Below are 18,204 nucleotides of genomic sequence, written 5' to 3'. Positions count from 1 at the left end.
TAACGTGAAATTTGAGCAGAGACTAATGAAATGCAAGAGCCAGCCTGTAGGTATCTGGAGAAGAGCTTCCCAGGGGAAAGGAGTAGCAAGTGTGGAGGCAAGACTGTATTTGTGTGTGTGCGCGGGGGGGGGGGGGGGGGGGGGGGGGGGGGGGGGGGGGGGGGGGGGGGGGGGTTGAGAAGTAGGGAATTCCCAGAAACAGCAGGGGATGGGGGGCTACTGTGACTTTAGGTGACTGAGTGAGGAGGAGAATGGTGGGAGATGAGGGCAGAGAGCAATGATAAGGACTTTGGATTTTATTCTGAGTGAGATGGGAAGCCACTGGAGGGACAGGGTAGAGGAGTAATGTGGTGGACCCTAAGATGGGTTTCCCAGATCCCCCTTCAATGAATGTATGTTGTCTCTGTTTCCAGGAGTGCTGTTTGAAAGTATCATTTCCTTCAGGGATTGCCTCAGCTGCAGAGAGATGCCTTGCCTAAGGTCACACCCCTCAAGGGACAGCCCACATCCATGACTAATGAATTTAGGAACACAAGGGTTTGGCCTTCTTAGCCCAACTTGGGACAACTCTGAAGAACCTTTCTAGATTTAGAGCCCAACATGGGGTTGGTTGAGTTTGTCATTGGGCCTGCATTAACAGCTTGACTTCTATGTCTGCCCAATCCTGCTTCCTTCTCCTCCCTTCTCCAAGTGTTTATCCAAATGGCATTCCTTAAAAAGTCCTGCATACTAAGAGCTACCTCAGAGTTTGCTTCCAAGGAAACCCAATCTGTGACAAGTGACATGATACTAGTTATGCTGGAGAAGAGTCCTTCAGGCTGACGGGAGGAGAGGGAGTCTTGTTAGGAGACTACTGCAATGGTCCAGGTGAAGATGACATTTGTTTGTGCTGGTATGGTAGCAGAAGAGAAGGTAAAAAAAAAAAAAAAAAAAAAGATTCTAGTTATATATGAGAGCCAAGAGAATTTATTAATATATTGAATGTGGAGTATGAGATAGACAGGAGATGAGGATAATTTCAAGGTTTTTAGCCCAAGCAACAAAAGTATAGACTTGCTATTTACCAAGAAAGAAATAATAGGGAGATAAAAAGTTTAGTTTGGGACATACCTACTAGTCAACTAAGTGGAGATGTCAGAAGGTCAGCTGTGCATATGAATCTGAAGTTCAGGGGAGAGGTCTCTGGTGGAGATGTAAATTTTGGAGTAATCAGACTAAAGATGCCATTTAAAGCTATGGGACTAAATGAAATGATGGGGTAGTGAGGGTTAATAGAGATGCTGTGCATACCCTCATGTAGAGTCAGAAAGATGAGGTGGATCTAACAAAGGAGAATAAGAAGGAAATATCAAGGAGGGAGGAGGCAAAGAAAGAGAGGGTCTGAGTGCACAAGTAAAGAAAAAGCTTCAAGGAGGACAATGTGGTCATCTGTGTCTCATTCTGCTGATAGTATTAAGTAAAATGAAGGCTGAGAACTAACACTGGATTTAAAGTTCTCCTCAACAAAAACAGATGCTATGTCCCAGCAATGTACAAACATTATCTGATTCAACCTCATGACAACCCACCGAAGTATTATTATCCCATTTTCATAGAGAAGGATCATTTTTAAAATGTAGTCAATAATTGAAAACAAAAAAAAAAATAAAAACAAGCATTTAAACTCCTCTTAAGAAAAAGTGACTCCATGTCTTGACTCAAAATCTAATGCTTATTTTTCTTCATTATATGGCTTCCCAAACAGTCCTTTAATGACAAAACTCCTTTTCACAAAGCTGGCTTGGATGTAGAGGGGTTGGGAGACACACCACCCTCTCAAACCTGGAGGGCTGGCAGAAGAGAAAAAAGAAGCAAAAGGTTATGAGACCCAGGCTAGAGTGAGAGGGCAATCCTCCACCCATGGGGGAGGCATTACCAATGCTGGGACCTGATTAGTATAGTATTGTCCAGTAAAAGGCTGCATATCCTTGCAAGAGCATATCCAGTAAGAGGGGGCATATTTTGAAACACCTCAGACCACCCAGTCTGGGGGAAAAATGGGAGAGTGTGAAGTGCATATATCCTGCAATAAGTTCCTGTGTTCCCCATATAATTACTCTCTCCTGCAGATTTAGAGTGGCTATACCATGTACTGCTAGGCCATTTTCTACATATTCTCTTTAATCTTCACAAAAATCCCACTTTCTAGAAGTAACTAGAGCTCACAGCAATGGATCTTGTATTTAGTTCCAAGTCTATTGGATTTCAAGATCCTCTTACATCACACACTCTGAAATACTACATTTAGAATATGTCATTGGAATATGTAACTTTTATTAATTCAGATGTTACTTATTTGAGTAAATAACATTTAAAAATACATTAAAAATCCACTTTTCATTACAGGTTTTGGCCTCTGTTAATAGTTTCAATTCTGCATTTCACTGAGTACATGCAGACACAGACTGAAATGAATATAGAAGAAAACTAAGCCACTGTTGTGATTACAGTACCTCCTCCCACTGTGTGATTTTTAACATTTTCAAAAAATTAGTTCAATTAAAACTATTTGAATGCAAATGTCCTTTATGAAATAATACCTCTTATATGAATTTGTTACTGGAGCATTTGTGATTACACAATATCTTTTGATTATGCAGGCATAGTTGTAGTCACTTAATAATTATAATATAAAAAGAAGCAATAAAAACAGAGGCAGAAGCCTTCTACATTTCCTTCCAAAATATTAATCATTTGCACATCTGTAGTGATATTAAGGATCTTACATCACCCAAAACAAGTGAGATCTTTTCAAAGCCCAGAGAAATGGAGTTTAGAATACAATTCAGAAGGTTGGAATACAATTCTTTGCGATATACATTTTTTTAAAAATTAATAAAGGAGATTGTACATTGTTATCTAATTCTTTTTCACCTTTTCTACTTCCCCATCAAAAAAAAAAAATCTTAAAGCTTAAGTTTGAAATTTGTGACATATTAGATATCTATTATCTTTATTGCAACCACTTCTGTACTTCAAAATCATATAACCAGGAATACAAAATCAGTCAATAAACATTCACAGAGTGTCTGTTAAAAGCTTAATACTCCATCAAGTGCTATGAAGATATAAAAAAAAAAGGGGGGGAGCATTTCATTGAATCTAAGATACTGGTGATTAAAGACATACCATCATTTTACCTACCTCTATGAAAGCAGAAATCTTGTTAATTAAAATGTGATACAATGTTTAAGGCATGTTGATTATAAAATGCATCCCTGATTTCAGAGAAGATAAACATGTGAAAAAAATGTGTATTTAGAATTGATAAAATTTAACTCAAAAATGGCTCCTGATATCCAAGAACTTGTAATTCCCTTGGAGAGGAAAAATCAACCCAGAAAAAAATAAATCACAGAATAAAATAAGCAATATTAACAAAAGCATGAAAATAGAAAGTAGTCTACATTTGTGGGAAAACTTCCTGGTTGTAAAGAAGTGCAAGTGATGGGAATAAAATTTACACAGTATAATGGAGATGTTTGGACTTGCAGTGTTTATGAATATTAGGGGTGATGAGATGCAACGTTGTGGGAGTGAAGAAAATAAGTAATAGGATCAATTAGAAAGCTGAGGTAGTGATCCAGGTATAAGGGATATGACAACTTGGATTATTTGAAGCCCGTAAGAAAGGAGAACTGATGACTCAAAAGACACTTTTTTAAATAAATGAGAGTTTATTGAAAGAAAGAATATAGGGATTAAAGAAAGAAAATCATCAAAAATAATTTGACAGTTTCTATTTGGGGATACTGATATTACAAGGGTTAGCAGTTGTGTTTTATAGGGTGTTAGGGAGCCCAAACTTATTTACTTAGTGCTTGCCACTAACTAAAGCACTCAATAAATATTTCATGGATAGATGAATGAATGAGTGAAGCCAGGACACTTGAGTTGAGTGGAGGTCATTCACAAAGAGGTGATGGTTGAATGAGAAAATCTGAACATCTCAAAGGAGACAGTTTAGGGAAAGTTCAGCAATGGACAATGCCCTTCAGGAAAAACTATGGGCTAGTGAAACATGAAAAGAAACCTTGTAAGGAGAAATTATACAAGAGAGTAGAAAAGCTGGGATATGTAATCAAAGGTAAAATAAAGTTTTAAAACAGCAAAATAAAATTGTCTAATACTAGAAAAAGTGACAGAGAGGCCGGATGTGGAAAACCAAGAAAAGGTAAGTTGACATGATGAAAAGAGATCAGTTGGTGATTTTCCATAGAACAGCTTCAATAGAGTGGCAGAAACAGCTATAGAATTAGAGGTGTTGAAGGGATTTGGTAGATTATGGAGGCAATGTAGGTCATGTTCAAAAAGCACTAAACTGTCAATGACAGCAAATTCACTTCCATAGTGTCATCCTCAAGGAATGTCAATCCGTGTTCCTCCAGGAATTTATCCTCCTCTAAACTTTAAAAATAATATTAATTATACAATACATAAAGAATATCACATATGACTTTTTAAATTTAAAAGCAGAGAAGAAATATGATCAAATTCTTTAAGAGAATCAGGAATAAGGTGGATAAGGTGAACTCAGTTAATAAATCCCTAGAATAGTAAACGTTTTGAATATTATTTAATAATATATTAAATATATTTAAAATAAGTAATTTTATGTCAACAAAATTTAAAATAAGTAATTTTATGTCAACAAAAGGACATAGTAGATAGTAAAGTTAACAATCTGTTGTCTCAAGCACTGCTATAGGCAAATAGAATAATGGTCAACAAAAGTTAGAAAATGTTTGGAACATGCATCAACTGATACAGTTCCTTAAGGAAACCATATATATTTCTGGTTCACTCAAATTTCAGATTTATGAATTAGAAAGCCATAGTGCTGCTTCTCAAAATGTGTCTTGGTGTGTCAATATTCAGTTGGTTGACCAATTGGTCAAATGCTGTGTGACAGGTCTTCTATTTTTATCTTCAATACTCCTTCTTGATTGAGTCAGAAGTTCCTAATAACTTTATTTTTTTTTCTGAAAATACTTCTGACAATACCCCTGTGGATACTCTACAGATAGATAATGAAGCAGAGATTAGAATTACTAGAGCTAAGTATAGAGAAGAAAGTACTCTTTCTTTTCAAACAGTGGCTATTTAAAGCATATAAATTAATTTGGGAAAAGAATAAAGAGCAAAATGATTTTTTTCTGATCCATAAGATCTCTCACTTTCTGAAGCTTACATTTGAAAGATTAAGATGGAAAAATTTTAGCATTTTAAATACTTGAATTATAACGCATTGAGAAGTATTTAATATGAAGAGAGGCAAGCATATTAGATTGATGAATATAGAAAAAATGCAAATTTAAACTATCTTTCATTGTTAAACTTATAGAAGACAGTTTGCAAAGAGTATTGAAAGAAAAGTCAGAAGATAAATGTTATAGTACTAGCTTTCTTGCTAACCTTAGTTTTGTATTTTGTGGATTTTTCAACTGAAAAATTTATCCCAGTTCTAAAACTAGAAGATGCTTCCGTTTGAAAATGACAGCAAATATTGAGAAACCTTTCTTGACTATTGTTTAGGAAAAGGAAGACTGTGAAAGATGTGCTGTTTTATAGCTGCATTTTTTTTGTATACACTTTAGCAATTATAGGGTGTCTGTTTACCAATAAAATATGCTAAAAATAACTCTGGGGGAAAAAGCAAAAACAAATATTTGTTTTATTGATTTGGTGTACATTTCTTACATTTCTGTAAAACAAATCAAGGTGCATAGCTTCCTTTAAATATTTCCTTAAATACATATGCACTAATTAGTGTTTAACCTTGATGGATGTTCACTAAAGAAAAGAAACAGATACGAAGCTTCTAAGCCAAATGTGGCTAAATCACTGGTCTATTTAAATTACTTGCATGTTTGAGGTAATCATTCTAGTCATCATCCATCAACTACTGGATTTAGTACCTCATATTGCACCTATGCACAATCAAACCTTTGATGTTTCCAAGAAAAATAGAAAAATATTCAAATTATGGCGGTAAAAAGATTTCTTATTGGCTAGTGTAATTTAAAGGAATTTTTATCACGATGTTTGAGATTTGATTTAAAATGTGGAGGAGGGGCTGGAGGATTATAAATGAAACAGAATCAGCCACATATTGATAAGTATTGAAGCTGGGTGATGGGTACATGGAAGGGGGTTAATTTTACTATCTTATTTTTTGTTTGGAAATTTGAACGCTTTATTTATAAAAAGTAAACAATAACGTAAAAAAATAAATAAAAATAAATTAGCTTTCATTAGAATATATTATCATCAAGAACTCCAGAAAGTGGCTTGTTTCTTGGGAATTTAAGCATCATAAAAAATGTATTTCCTGAAGAAACAGAAAATAAAGAAAAGAAAAAAAATTAGCTAGCTAAGTAGCTAGATCGAATGAGGGAGGGAGAAGGAGAGAAAAAGACTAGGCAAATAACTATGCCCATTATTATTGAATGCTTTGGGAAAAATAACTCAAGAACTTTTTTACTATATTCTGGGTTTGTTTTTCATCTAATTTTTATATTGCTACTTTAAAAAGCAGTGACATCTAAGAAATATGGTCTTACAAAATGCTTTCATTATTTATTGTACTGTTAAGTGTATTATTAGTCTTTATGCTTGATTCAGACTATTTTACAATGTTATAAAAAGTGTTCTTCAAGCACAGGTTCACTCAGAGGAGATTGCATGTAGCCCAAAGAGAACTAGAGCTACCAAAGTTTGCTTGGAGTTGAGAGTCAAAAAGGTGGGAATGTACATTCTGAATTTCTCTAACTGCCCTCCTCCTTGAGTCTGAATCTCCATGATGTCGAAAGACTCCCCAGACCTAATCCAAATCCTAGCACTATCCTGAGGAGCCATAGACAGAGAACAAATCACGCTGTTAGAAAATACCTGAACTCAGCCCTATTACCTAGGGCTAGGGTCATTTCTACTGGGTAAGATTGTGAAAAATGGGCTTGTCTCATAATCTTGAGGCTCTTACCTGATAGGCAGAAGTCAAGGCCACTAAAAAATTTACAGTTAATAGTCAAAAGTTTTTTTTAACTATGCTACTCTGAAAAGCTATAGGGGCCTTGGGGAAAGGGGGATATTTTTCCAAGTTTGTGTTTTTCCTGTAAAGATCAATTTGGGGTATAAGCGGTATTAATAAACCTAACATACCAAAGAGTTATGTAAGCATGTTTCATTAATTTGGGTCCCTCTTTACAGACACTTTTATTTCTGTCTTGAAATGAATCTTCTATTTTCATAAAAATACATTAAAGTGATGTTTTATGTGAGATAACTGGAATGATATTCCTACAAAAATAAATCATACCTAATGATGTGTTTGTAACAATGGTGATTGCTAGATTTTATTAGGAATTGGTAGTTGGGAATATTGCAGCAATACTTAAATATTTTGGACCTCAGACACTGGCTATCTAATATAATCCTTAAAATTCTCTGCATTGTCAGTAAATTGTAGTATACTTATTTTACAGCTCATAATTTTCTTTAAGTTTTATTTTTAAAATTTATCAAATAAAAATTTTCCTATATAAAGAAAGTGTTCTTTGTATTATTGTATAATATTAAAATTTTAAATGTCTAGAGTTTGCAGATCCTTGCACCACCAGAGGCCAGCACTGCATGGAATTTTATTAATATTACTATTTTACAAAAAGAGAGGAATAACATAACTTCAGTGGGCATGTGTGCAGGGGCTTGTGTGCATCTGTGCGTGTATATGGCTATTTATGTCTTAGTAGCATGATGACTTTAACTTGCAAGCTGTAGAGTCACACAATGTGTGCTCATCTCCATGGTAACCATTTCTAAGATAAATGCACTTCCAAACAATGGTCCCAAAATAGTCTATTACCCATTTTTGTAGATTTCCATTGTAGCAGCAAAGGACAATTTTGAAAAACCTTGATCCACTCCTTAACTGACAAAAAGAGAGACAACAAACATATCCAAACCTGTAAAGAGAATATGGTTAAAGGTAATGACAAATTCTATAATAAACTCAAGATTTCATAGGGGCTGATTTTCATTTTATGGCTGATCTATACTTACTGCTTCTGCAATGTTTCGGCTTCCTACGTTTTAGCCATTTATCCCTTCTGAGATTTCTCACCTGTAAAATAAAGGGGAAAAAAAATAATCTCTCTGGTCATTTTTTAGCCCTAAAATTTTATGACTTCTCTACTTACTGGAACCATTATGGAAGGTGAACAGGGGAATAAAAGCCATTAAAATTTAAGTCAAGCATTTTTTTCCCCCTCAAGTTGGATAAAGAAGAGTTTTAAAACTACTTACCATAGTGACTGGATTGCTCTTTCTATAAATTCCAAATATTTTACTCTTTTATTTCCTATAAAAGTTGGTGACATTTTCCTAAAGTTTATAATACCTTAGTTTTCCAAAACAAGGAATACCCCTTTCTCTAGTTTTAAAGACGTTCATTCTACACATACTCCTCCACATCTCCTCTGCTGGGCTTTGAATGTCAGTTTCTTCCAAGGGAACTGGGAAAGTCATTGTGACCCTCAGCTAGGCAGGGCCAGGACATCTGTTACTGGAAAGAATGGTAAAGGCAAAGCTGACTCTTGCTGTTTTAGTTTCCTAGGCTGCTCAAACAAATACCATCCATAAAGACGGCTTAACCAATGGGAATTTAATGGCTCAAGGTTTTAAGGTCAGGAAAAAAGTCCACATCAAGGCATCATCAAGGCAATGCTTTCTCCCCTAAGACTGTTGTGTCCTGGGGCTGGCTGGCAGACATCCTTGGTCCTTGGCTCCTCTGTCACATGACAATGTACATAGAGGCCTCTCCTGGCCTCTCAGTACTCTTCCAGGTTCTGTCAAATTTCAGCCTCTTGTTTCCAGTGGCTTTCTATCTGTTTTGATTTCATTCTGCTTATAAAGGACTCCAGTAATAGGATTAAGACCCATTTTGTTTAAGTTGGGCCACACCTGAACTGAAGTAACTTCATCAAAATATCATACTTACATTGGGCTCACACCCACAGGAAAAGAATAAGTTTAAGAACATGTTTTTCTTGGGTGCATAAAAGCTCCAAACCACCACACCAGCTGATTCCTTGGGTTTTAGTAGTTCCTGCCTTCAAAATGCAGTATCTTTCCTGGCAGCATTCCTAAATGCTAAATCTTCCCTTCCTCCTATCTCCCAGAGAAGAGGAATATCCTCTGTTTATCAGGGCATAGAGTTCCCTTAGAGCACATCCTGGTCAGACCACTAAGCCTGTCGCTGTCATTCTTTTTCTAACCCTAGACCCACTCCCAAATATATTATCTCCTCTTATGTCTTCCCCCTTACACTAAGGCTACCTACTGATCTAATCTGTGCTAACACAAGAAAAGGAGCAACTGGAGACTTTCTCTCTTCCTTTTGGATATAGTTACATTTTAAAAACAGCACTTTGCAGTCAGTGCCACTAAATTTTTTGGTTAAAATAAAGAATGCTGGGGGTCTTTAAAAGGGTAGAACAGCACTTTGGAATACCTATGTAAGGAATGTTTTTGACAAATGGGCTCTTCAGTCCATGGTTTCTGTTAAGATACCACAGAGGATACAGAACACCTCAGTGCAAAACTTCATATGGGTTCCCACAGATTAGTCTGGATTTTGTACCTCAAAAGTCCACCCTATCAGTCATTGTCCTTAGGCAAAGTGAGGCCTGAGACTGCTGTGCCTGCCTTGTCCTGACCCCTTGTCAGACCCAAAGGCTTCCGGGACCTCTCTAAAGGCCCTGTTGTCGGGATTACTTAGCTTGGGATTACGACCCTAATGCCTTTAAAGGGGTGTTAGACAGTTGATTATTTCTCCCATTTTCTCCCTTTTACCATAGAATCTGAGCTGAAGATAAGTAAGACTATAATACACTGAGTAGCGAGAGCTTATAGTGCTCCTCATATCACATCATGTTGGTTGTCTACTTGGTTTCCTTTTAGAGCATACTCTACCAACACAGACGTACCTTTTAGCTCTCCAGAACTAATAAAGGACCAAGAACTTCTACCAAAACTGCAGCAGATATCTGTCAGTTTTTAGTATGAACTGGGTATCCATGTTTTCTTTCATTGACATGCAACTGTTTAGAAATTTCTTGATGTGGGAGTAGTTAGAATTTAGGTTGTGTCTAATCTATGTTATTATAAATAGTATCATTGTGCAAAATATTCAGGATTTTTTTTTTAGGGAATATTTCCAGGAGTGGAATTACTCAGATCGGTGAGTGACTATTCATATTTAGAAGGCATGAACATTTTGAATGTTCTTGATACCCAAGTAAAAATTGATCTCCGAAAGGGCTGACTCAATTTCCACTCCTAATGGTACTATATTAAAGTGCCCTTTTTACTGAAAAAGCAGTTTGTTTGTTTGTTTTTTTCTTGCATTTTTTTTTTTATTAAATTCAGTTTTATTGAAATACATTCACACACCATGCAATCATCCATGATATACAACCCACTGTCCACAGTATGGTAACATAGTTATGCATTCATCACCACAATCTATCTCTGAACATTTTCCTTACATCAGAAAGAACCAGAACAAGAATAAAAAATAAAAGTGAAAAAAGAACACCCAAATCATCCCCCCATCCCACCCCCAGCAGTTTGTTTTTAAACTTAATTTTTCTTGTTTTCCAAAGTCCAGGGTCTTGCTGCTCTGAAGTTTGGAGACTTCTTTTTCTTCCAGGGTTGTAAACTAATGAAGAAAATAGAGTTTGGATTCTTTGTGTGTTAAAGAGAAGAAAAGGCATTTGATATCATGAACAATGCAAAATTCAAAGCTTAATATTTATCTGTTTTATTACAGCTCATTTTCTCACAATGAATTTAAGCTTAACTTAATATTTACTAAACAGACAGTAAATGAAGAGGACATTAAAATCAAGCTTGTCAATAAATTAGTTAAATTTCCCAAAGCTGTAGTCAAAATTGCCAGCAAAAATGCTCTTCTATGATTCTTTGGAAACAAGAAGAGGTAAAACTATTCTAGACCAAGTCAATGAAAATGACTTTGCAATTTTTCTTATCAATTAGTGTAAATATCTAGCAAATGTTTAGACTAAAGTGTTTTAGTCAATAAACTACTTCACTGTGATTCTGGATATTATCTGATTTTCTAAAATTGTTTTTTCTTACACCTACATAGCAGCCAGAGAGCTTTTTACATAATCAAATTCCCAGTTTACCATGTAGTTGCCTGAGATCAAAATATACTGAACAAGCCCTGGGTGAATATTATCTTAGACAAGATATGGAGCACAAGGCCTGGTGGCTTCATGCCTGCCAGCTTTTTAAGAACAGTGAATTACCTAGAAGAAAAATTGGGATTATTGAGTAGGTGATTTATCTTTCTCTCTTTCAACCTGGTGACTCAGCACAATGAAAGCACCAGGAAATTCTTCATTTGTTTCTTGGAGAAACCAAGATTTAGGAAGCACTACTTTCAAACAGTCATGATATCACATGCTGTTTGTTAGGTTCAATTTGATAGGGATATATAAGCATTTAACTCATCTTAAGAAGGTTTACCCCTTTGGTGATTTCTAGGTACATCACTTTGATATATATTTTTTTTATAGTAACAATTAAAATATTTAATACTACTTTGATATTTATTCTTACAGTTTCCTCTTTTAAAAATGTTGCTAAAAATTACCATTAAAAATGTGAAAATAAAATTAACCCCATGTTAAGAATACTGTTAATAATCCAGATTCTTTTCGAGGGGACAATAAATAGTTGTATTCCAAAAAATAATTCAACATGAACTCGGTCAAGAGTGTCAAATTATTTATTATTTATTTTCCAATTATTTATTATTTATAGCTCAAATGAAAGAGTTCTAGTTTAGATTACTGACAACTTAAAATCCTTTACATTGAAGTTTGGAAAATGTTACGTGTCAAAGCTGGATGATGGCTAATAAAATGTTAAAAAGTTAAGAAAACACCTCCCTCTAAAGGTGGAAATGTCTCTTCACATAAAAGGGACTAAAAGGAAAAAAAAAAAAATCCTTCACATAAAATAAACTAATCTGTCCCCCAGGAGGGAATAAAAATCCCTTAATCTCAGTATTTGATAGTATTTTTGCATGACCTTGTTCCATAGAGGATTTGAGGCTAGTAATTGGAGTTAAGCCCATGCTCTGTGTCAAAATATTAAATGATGATGGCAGTGATAGTGGTGATATTTATTTAATATTTCCTTTTTGCATACCTAAAAAAAAAGCAACAGCAGTATGAAATATAGGACCAATTGTATGTTAGCAGAGTGGAAATTTGCCACCTGGCATAGAAATCAAGAGAGGGTTATTTCACTAACAAGAGTCTATCGTCAACACTTGAAGACATATGAATGCCTAGGTATTTGAAAATGTAACCAATACTGGATTTTCTGAGAACCCACTGCTTCTTCCATTTTTGTGTTTCTTTCACATATCCTAGTTCCTTTTCTTCCTCATGTTAAGTTTTACTTCTTATAAATAGGGTATGAATATGGTGTACCAGCAACAGATTTCCTAATGTGCTGCTTTATCCGGAGCAGCTTTGAAAGCTGAAAATGCTGGCTGGATCTACTTTAGCAGCAGGTTTCTGAGAGAAAATTTACAATTTTTTTCTGCAATCAGTCTGTGGCAGAATAACCATGGCTTGTATAATGTACAGAAGCTACAAAAATCTCTTCAAAACACTGCATGTTGCATTAAGGAGGCAGCCAACCCTTTATTGCCTATAGCAATAAGAGAAAGGAATATGTGAACAAATAATAACTTGCAGACAATTCAAAGACTTAGAGCTTAACAGCAGTTTGCATTTCTTCCTTTCCACTAAACTGTTTAGTCAAGGTGTTAAACTGAAAGCAAACCAAAACGACTTGGATTTCATGCTTTGAGTTCTCCTTCCCACCTTATGTTAGAGGTGCCAACCGTCTGGAAGCCAGGGAGAGGCAGATAAAGAGAGAACTTGAGTCATTGATCCAGGTGGGATTGTTAGTATTGATAAAAGGTTGATTATAGAGGATACACTATAGCACTTCAGTGAAAAGGTCACCATGCAGTCTGTTGTAATGCATCAAACTGATGAGACACTTTTTGCAACTTTTGATGATGTTCTAAAAAGTTTGTTTTTTAATCTTTGTGTCAGATTAAAGGAAAACAATTAGCACATGATTTCTTGGGTATACAATTGTTCCTATTGTGCCTTTTTAAGGGACTCCTTACAATCCAGTACGGTTTTGATTTTAGGGTCTATGGAGCTTTTTATAGACTTTAGTGAGACCATGATCTCTAAAACTGTACTAAATTTTGTATGAATTTATGGATAGGATGCATAGCTTCCTTATGTTTATATAAGGCTGTATGACCCAAAGCTAATTAGGAACCTTAGAACCAGGAAGTAATTTGACCTGTAAAGAAAAAATGATTGTAGCTTTGTTTTTATTTCTGCTTTGACTCCTTGAGGGGAAATGAGGAAAGATTCATTCCTTTCTTCTGATTCAATTTATGGGTTGTAAGTCTGTTTCACCCTCTCTTAAAACAAGAGGGTGAATTAGACTAACTGTTATTGCCAGAATCGATTGCACAACCCAGCTTTCTACCAATGTTTGCAAGGTCTATAGCTGGTAATCTAGCAGTTGTATTTTTAGTCAATATATTAGATAACAAAACTACTGGCATTTTTTAGCTAACCTATTAGATTTAACTTGTGGGGATCCTTGGATAAAAAACGTGTAATCCTGCTTCTGCTCCAGCAAGCACGTAGGCAGAAAACTCGCTTTGCTATGCTACGTCCTTGGCCTTGGAACATTATGCTCGCATACCAAGCTTATCCGTTACCAACTTGCCTGCCGGCCTTTGTTGCATATTGTGAGGTACATCCTGCCTCTGTTTCAAATCACAAATTTTTGCATGTCTCCTTGCCCCTGCCTGCTTAATAAAAGCTCAGATGGGAATTGCTGGAGAGGACACTCCCTCTTGAGTTGTTCTCACTCTCGTTTCTCCTGACTCTAGTCTCGAGTAATTCTTTGCGTCATGATGGTCAATTACCCACAACTGGTGCCCCGTGTGAGGAAACTACGGTGCTCAAATTCTTCACGTGAAGCAATCAGCCCTTCCAGGAGGAGCGACATTCGTCCAGACCACATTTTCCACCCCCAAGGTAAGGGTCAGCGGTGCCCGCTTAGGATAGCTGCCGACGTGCTTAGCTTCAGCGAGAGTTTTTCCTTTTATCATGGGCTCTGGACTTACTAAAAACCAATCATTATATGTCAAAACTTTACAACAGCTTCTAAAAGCTGCTGACTGCTCGAAGAAAATCAGTTACTTAGTCTGTTACAAACTATTCAGGCATATTGTCCATGGTTCCCTGACCGAGGCACTTTAGATTTAGAATTATGGGAGCAGGTTGTCTATGTTCTCAGAAAGAAGTATTAGCTAGGCAGCCGAATCTCAGTCACTACCCTGATGACTTGAGGATTAGTGAGTACTGCTCTCTGTCCCCTTCAATCGTCCGTTCAGCCCAAAACTCCCTCTGAGGAGTCTGAAAAAAAAAAAGGATTTATTTAGGGAGGAGGAAGATTGGCCGCGTCCGCCTCCTCCACCCTTGCAGAACGGGCAACACAAAAAACAAATTCTCATTCCTGACAATTTTCCACGTCCTATAATGGAACAATGTCTTAAAGAGGCTGTTCTAAAAGGGAAATATAATGCTTTCCCAGTCATCATTCAGCAAGGACAGCCTTGACATGATGCCCTCCTGTATACAGTTTTTAAGGAACTAAGAAAAAGTGTCACTGACAATGGTCTCCAAAGTTCCTTCACCAAAGGCATCTTGGATGCCATTGCAAAGAGTTATCAGATGAGCCCATGGGGTTGGAAAACTGTCATTCGCACTATTGTGTCTCCTGCACAATATAGCGTATGGCAACTGGAATTTCAGAAAAAGCTGTATCCAACAGACCCTCTAGGCGATGGATCCTGGTTGGGACCTCAGGAGCTTTTAACATGGGGAAAGGGATATGCATGTGTGCTTACTCCCACAGGTCCTCGGTGGTTGCCGGCAAAAAACATTAAACCTTATCATAAGCTGAAAGGATCAACCGTTCAACCCAGTCCCACAGATGGAAAAAATGACACTGGAAAACCAGAAGAACTCGCGAGCTCGTCTCTGCCATAACACCATTCATGCACAGTAAGTAACTTGGGAAAGTTTAAAGCAATTAGATCAAAAGGCTACCGAGATCCTTAATCGTACGGGAGCCCCACCTTCCCCGGAAAATAGGTTTTTAGCTTACCTTGCAGTTGTAGCCAATAACTTCTCTCAGGTACTTAGCATATTGTTTATTATCTTTTCTAGCCTCCTTTTGCCTTTAGGATCTGCTAATAACCACATTTATTGGGCTCATATTCCTGACCTCCCATTGTCCTCCAATGATACGAGCTGGGCTGGAGGATTATGGGTTGCACCAGAAGGCCCTCTCTTAGAAAACATTGGTTGGTTACGCATAAACCGTTCTACTACATTTCTGTCCCAGCTGCCACCTCTGTGTTTCTCTACGGAACCGTCCCACATTTGCCTTCAAATTATTCCTCAGGAATATCTGTACTGTTATCCCTGCCGGGAGAATAAAACAGCCAACTTTACCTTTATCTTAGCAATCTCCCTTAATTCCTCAGAAACATCCTTTAATTGGACAACCCAACCCCTCCCCCACACTAGAACAGTGCCACTTAAATAAGGCATGGTCTCCCAGTTTTGGTAACATCATCTGCAGCCTTGCTGTGATTCTATTCCACAGGAAGTCTCACTTTCCCATAATTGTACCGTCCTTGATTGGGGTCCTCAAGGACATCTAGCAAGCCAAGGTCGTTACATTAATTTTTCACAACCTACTAATAGCAGTATTATGTGGAGCAATGGAGGACTCTCTGGTCCTGTGCTTCAAATGCACCTTCTTCATAAGAACACCTCTAACCTCTTTAGTCCTTGACACTACCATATCTGGAAACTTGGGCTGCCCTTCTTCCCACCTAACGTATCCCATGGTAATTACACTCGAGTGAATAAGAGGTTCTCTATGTCCCTCTCTAGCAATCATACCAACTCTGTTATGTTATGTACCACTCATCCTTTCATGTTCCTAATTATTCCTAACAACAACTTTACATGTAATAATAGTACCTTCAACTTAACAGTAAATCAAGGAGCTTATTTTTCTTCTTGTGTGTCCCATCCCAATGTTACCGAGCTCAACTTAACGTCTATATTTATTTTAAAAAGACAAGCCCAAATTTGGCTACCGGTAAATCTCACACGACCCTGGGAAAGCCCCTCTGGTTTAGCATAGCTTAATTATGCATTCACGCATATCTGGGTTAAAAGATTTCTTGGTATGCTAATTGCCTTTATTATTTCAGCTGTTATCATTGCTGCTACCGCTGCCACTGCCGTTGCAGCGTTAGCTGAATCTGTACAAACTGCTCTTTCAGTCAGTCAATGACCAATTTTACCGAAGACATGCTTACTCAAACAAATATTGATAACGAAATTCTTGCACGTCTTGATGCTTTAGAAACTTCCATATTACGGATTGGCAAATGGCAACAGGCTATCTCTATGAGATTAAGCTTGCAATGTGACTGGAATTATACTAAAATTTGTGTCACCCCCTTAGCATGGAATCAAACAATTACTAGCTGGGACCAAATCAAGGCACATTTATTGGGTGCCTTTTCTCCTGACATAAAGTCAGAAATTTCTGACCTACAAAAAAATCTAAAAACAACTAATGCAAATTCAACTTCTTACCCAACAAAAAATATGACACTCCTAATGACAACCTATGTTGGTTGAATCCTTCTAACTGGTTTCAGGGATTAAATCCATGTATTTGGCTGTTAACTGGTGTAGGCTTAATTATGCTCTTCTTTCTGCTATTTCTCTGCAGGTCAATAATTAATATCTTTTCACAAGTACGAAGAACCGAAAAAAAAACTTGTCACCTTCATCGCTGCGGCATCACTTCCAGCACAGCCCCCCAAATCTGAGTCAAAGTCTTTTAATAAAGAAGGGGGAGATGTGGGAATCCTTTGGATAAAAAACTTGTAATCCTGCTTCTGCTCCAGCAAGCATGTAGATGGAAGACTGCCTGTGACTGATTCCTATCAAAAACGATGGGAACGTCTCGCTTTGCTATGCTATGTCCTTGGCCTTGGAACTTTATGCTCGCATACCAAGCTTATCCGTTATCAACATGCCTGCTGGCGTTTGTTGCATATTATACAGTACATCTTGCCTCTGTTTCAAATCACATATTTTCACACGTCTCCTTGCCCCTGCCTGCTTAATAAAAGCTAGGATGGGAATTGCTCGAGAGGACATTCCCTCTTGAGTTGTTCTCACTCTCGTTTCTCCTGACTCTTGTCTCGAGTAATTCTTTGCATCACTGTGGTTGCTGTTGGTCAGTAACCCACAATAACTATTTTCTATTTAGATTTAAATGGACTTAGAAATGTTCATTGCTTAAGTCAAACAATTCTGTAATTAAAATATGACAACAGAAAGTGTTTATACATATGCATATATGCTAAAAATTGCTGTCTTTTAGTTTGCCAGAGCTGCTATGACAAATATCACACAATGGGTTAGCTTAAACAAGAAGTCTTCATTGACTCATGGTTTTTAAGGCTAGAACTCCAACATCAAGGTGGGAGCAAGGCCATACTTTCTTCAAGAGTTGGTAGCCTTCTGGTGACAGCAGTCCTCTGTCACTGAGGTTTGTCTTTGGTCTCCTCTTACAGCTTTCTCTGACTTTTCGTTTCTCTCTCTAAGGCCTCTAGTAATATGGCTTAAGACCTACCCTGATTCAGTTGGGCCATACCTATATAGGATTTTAGAAGATCCTATTCAAAATCAGTCCATCCATTAACTGAATACATCTTCAAAGGATTCGATTCATAAATGGGTTCATACGTACAGGAATGCAGATTAATTTTAAGGACCTGTCTTTTGTTGGAGGACTTGATTCAGTATACCAGAGTTGCTTTAATATACTCCTAATATGTTAATTTTATAATTCATTATATGAAATAAGTAAATAAATTGGACTCTAGTAAGAAAATACGGCTTTCCTCTCTTCACAAACTAA

At 36.9% G+C, this 18,204-nt stretch overlaps 1 long non-coding RNA gene across 2 annotated transcripts in view; it reads left to right on the top strand.

Moving 5' to 3' along the window:
- LOC119544146 overlaps positions 1–17,474 on the top strand; it is a 53,731-nt gene extending 36,257 nt beyond the window's left edge. The window contains exons 3-5 of one of the 2 annotated variants that reach the window (XR_005218775.1): positions 14,069–14,216; positions 15,100–15,248; positions 17,005–17,474. This is a non-coding gene — a long non-coding RNA (uncharacterized LOC119544146). Of the gene's footprint in view, positions 1–14,038; positions 14,217–15,099; positions 15,249–17,004 lie in introns of those variants that run through there. The other variant, XR_005218774.1, reaches the window with a different exon arrangement.
- Positions 17,475–18,204: the final 730 nt, after the last annotated feature.

This window comes from Choloepus didactylus, chromosome 9 (genome assembly GCF_015220235.1).
Source record: "Choloepus didactylus isolate mChoDid1 chromosome 9, mChoDid1.pri, whole genome shotgun sequence".
Taxonomy (NCBI): Eukaryota; Metazoa; Chordata; class Mammalia; order Pilosa; family Megalonychidae; genus Choloepus; species Choloepus didactylus.
The sequence above is the reverse complement of the archived record's forward strand: the minus strand, read 5'-3'. Positions and strand labels throughout refer to the sequence as shown.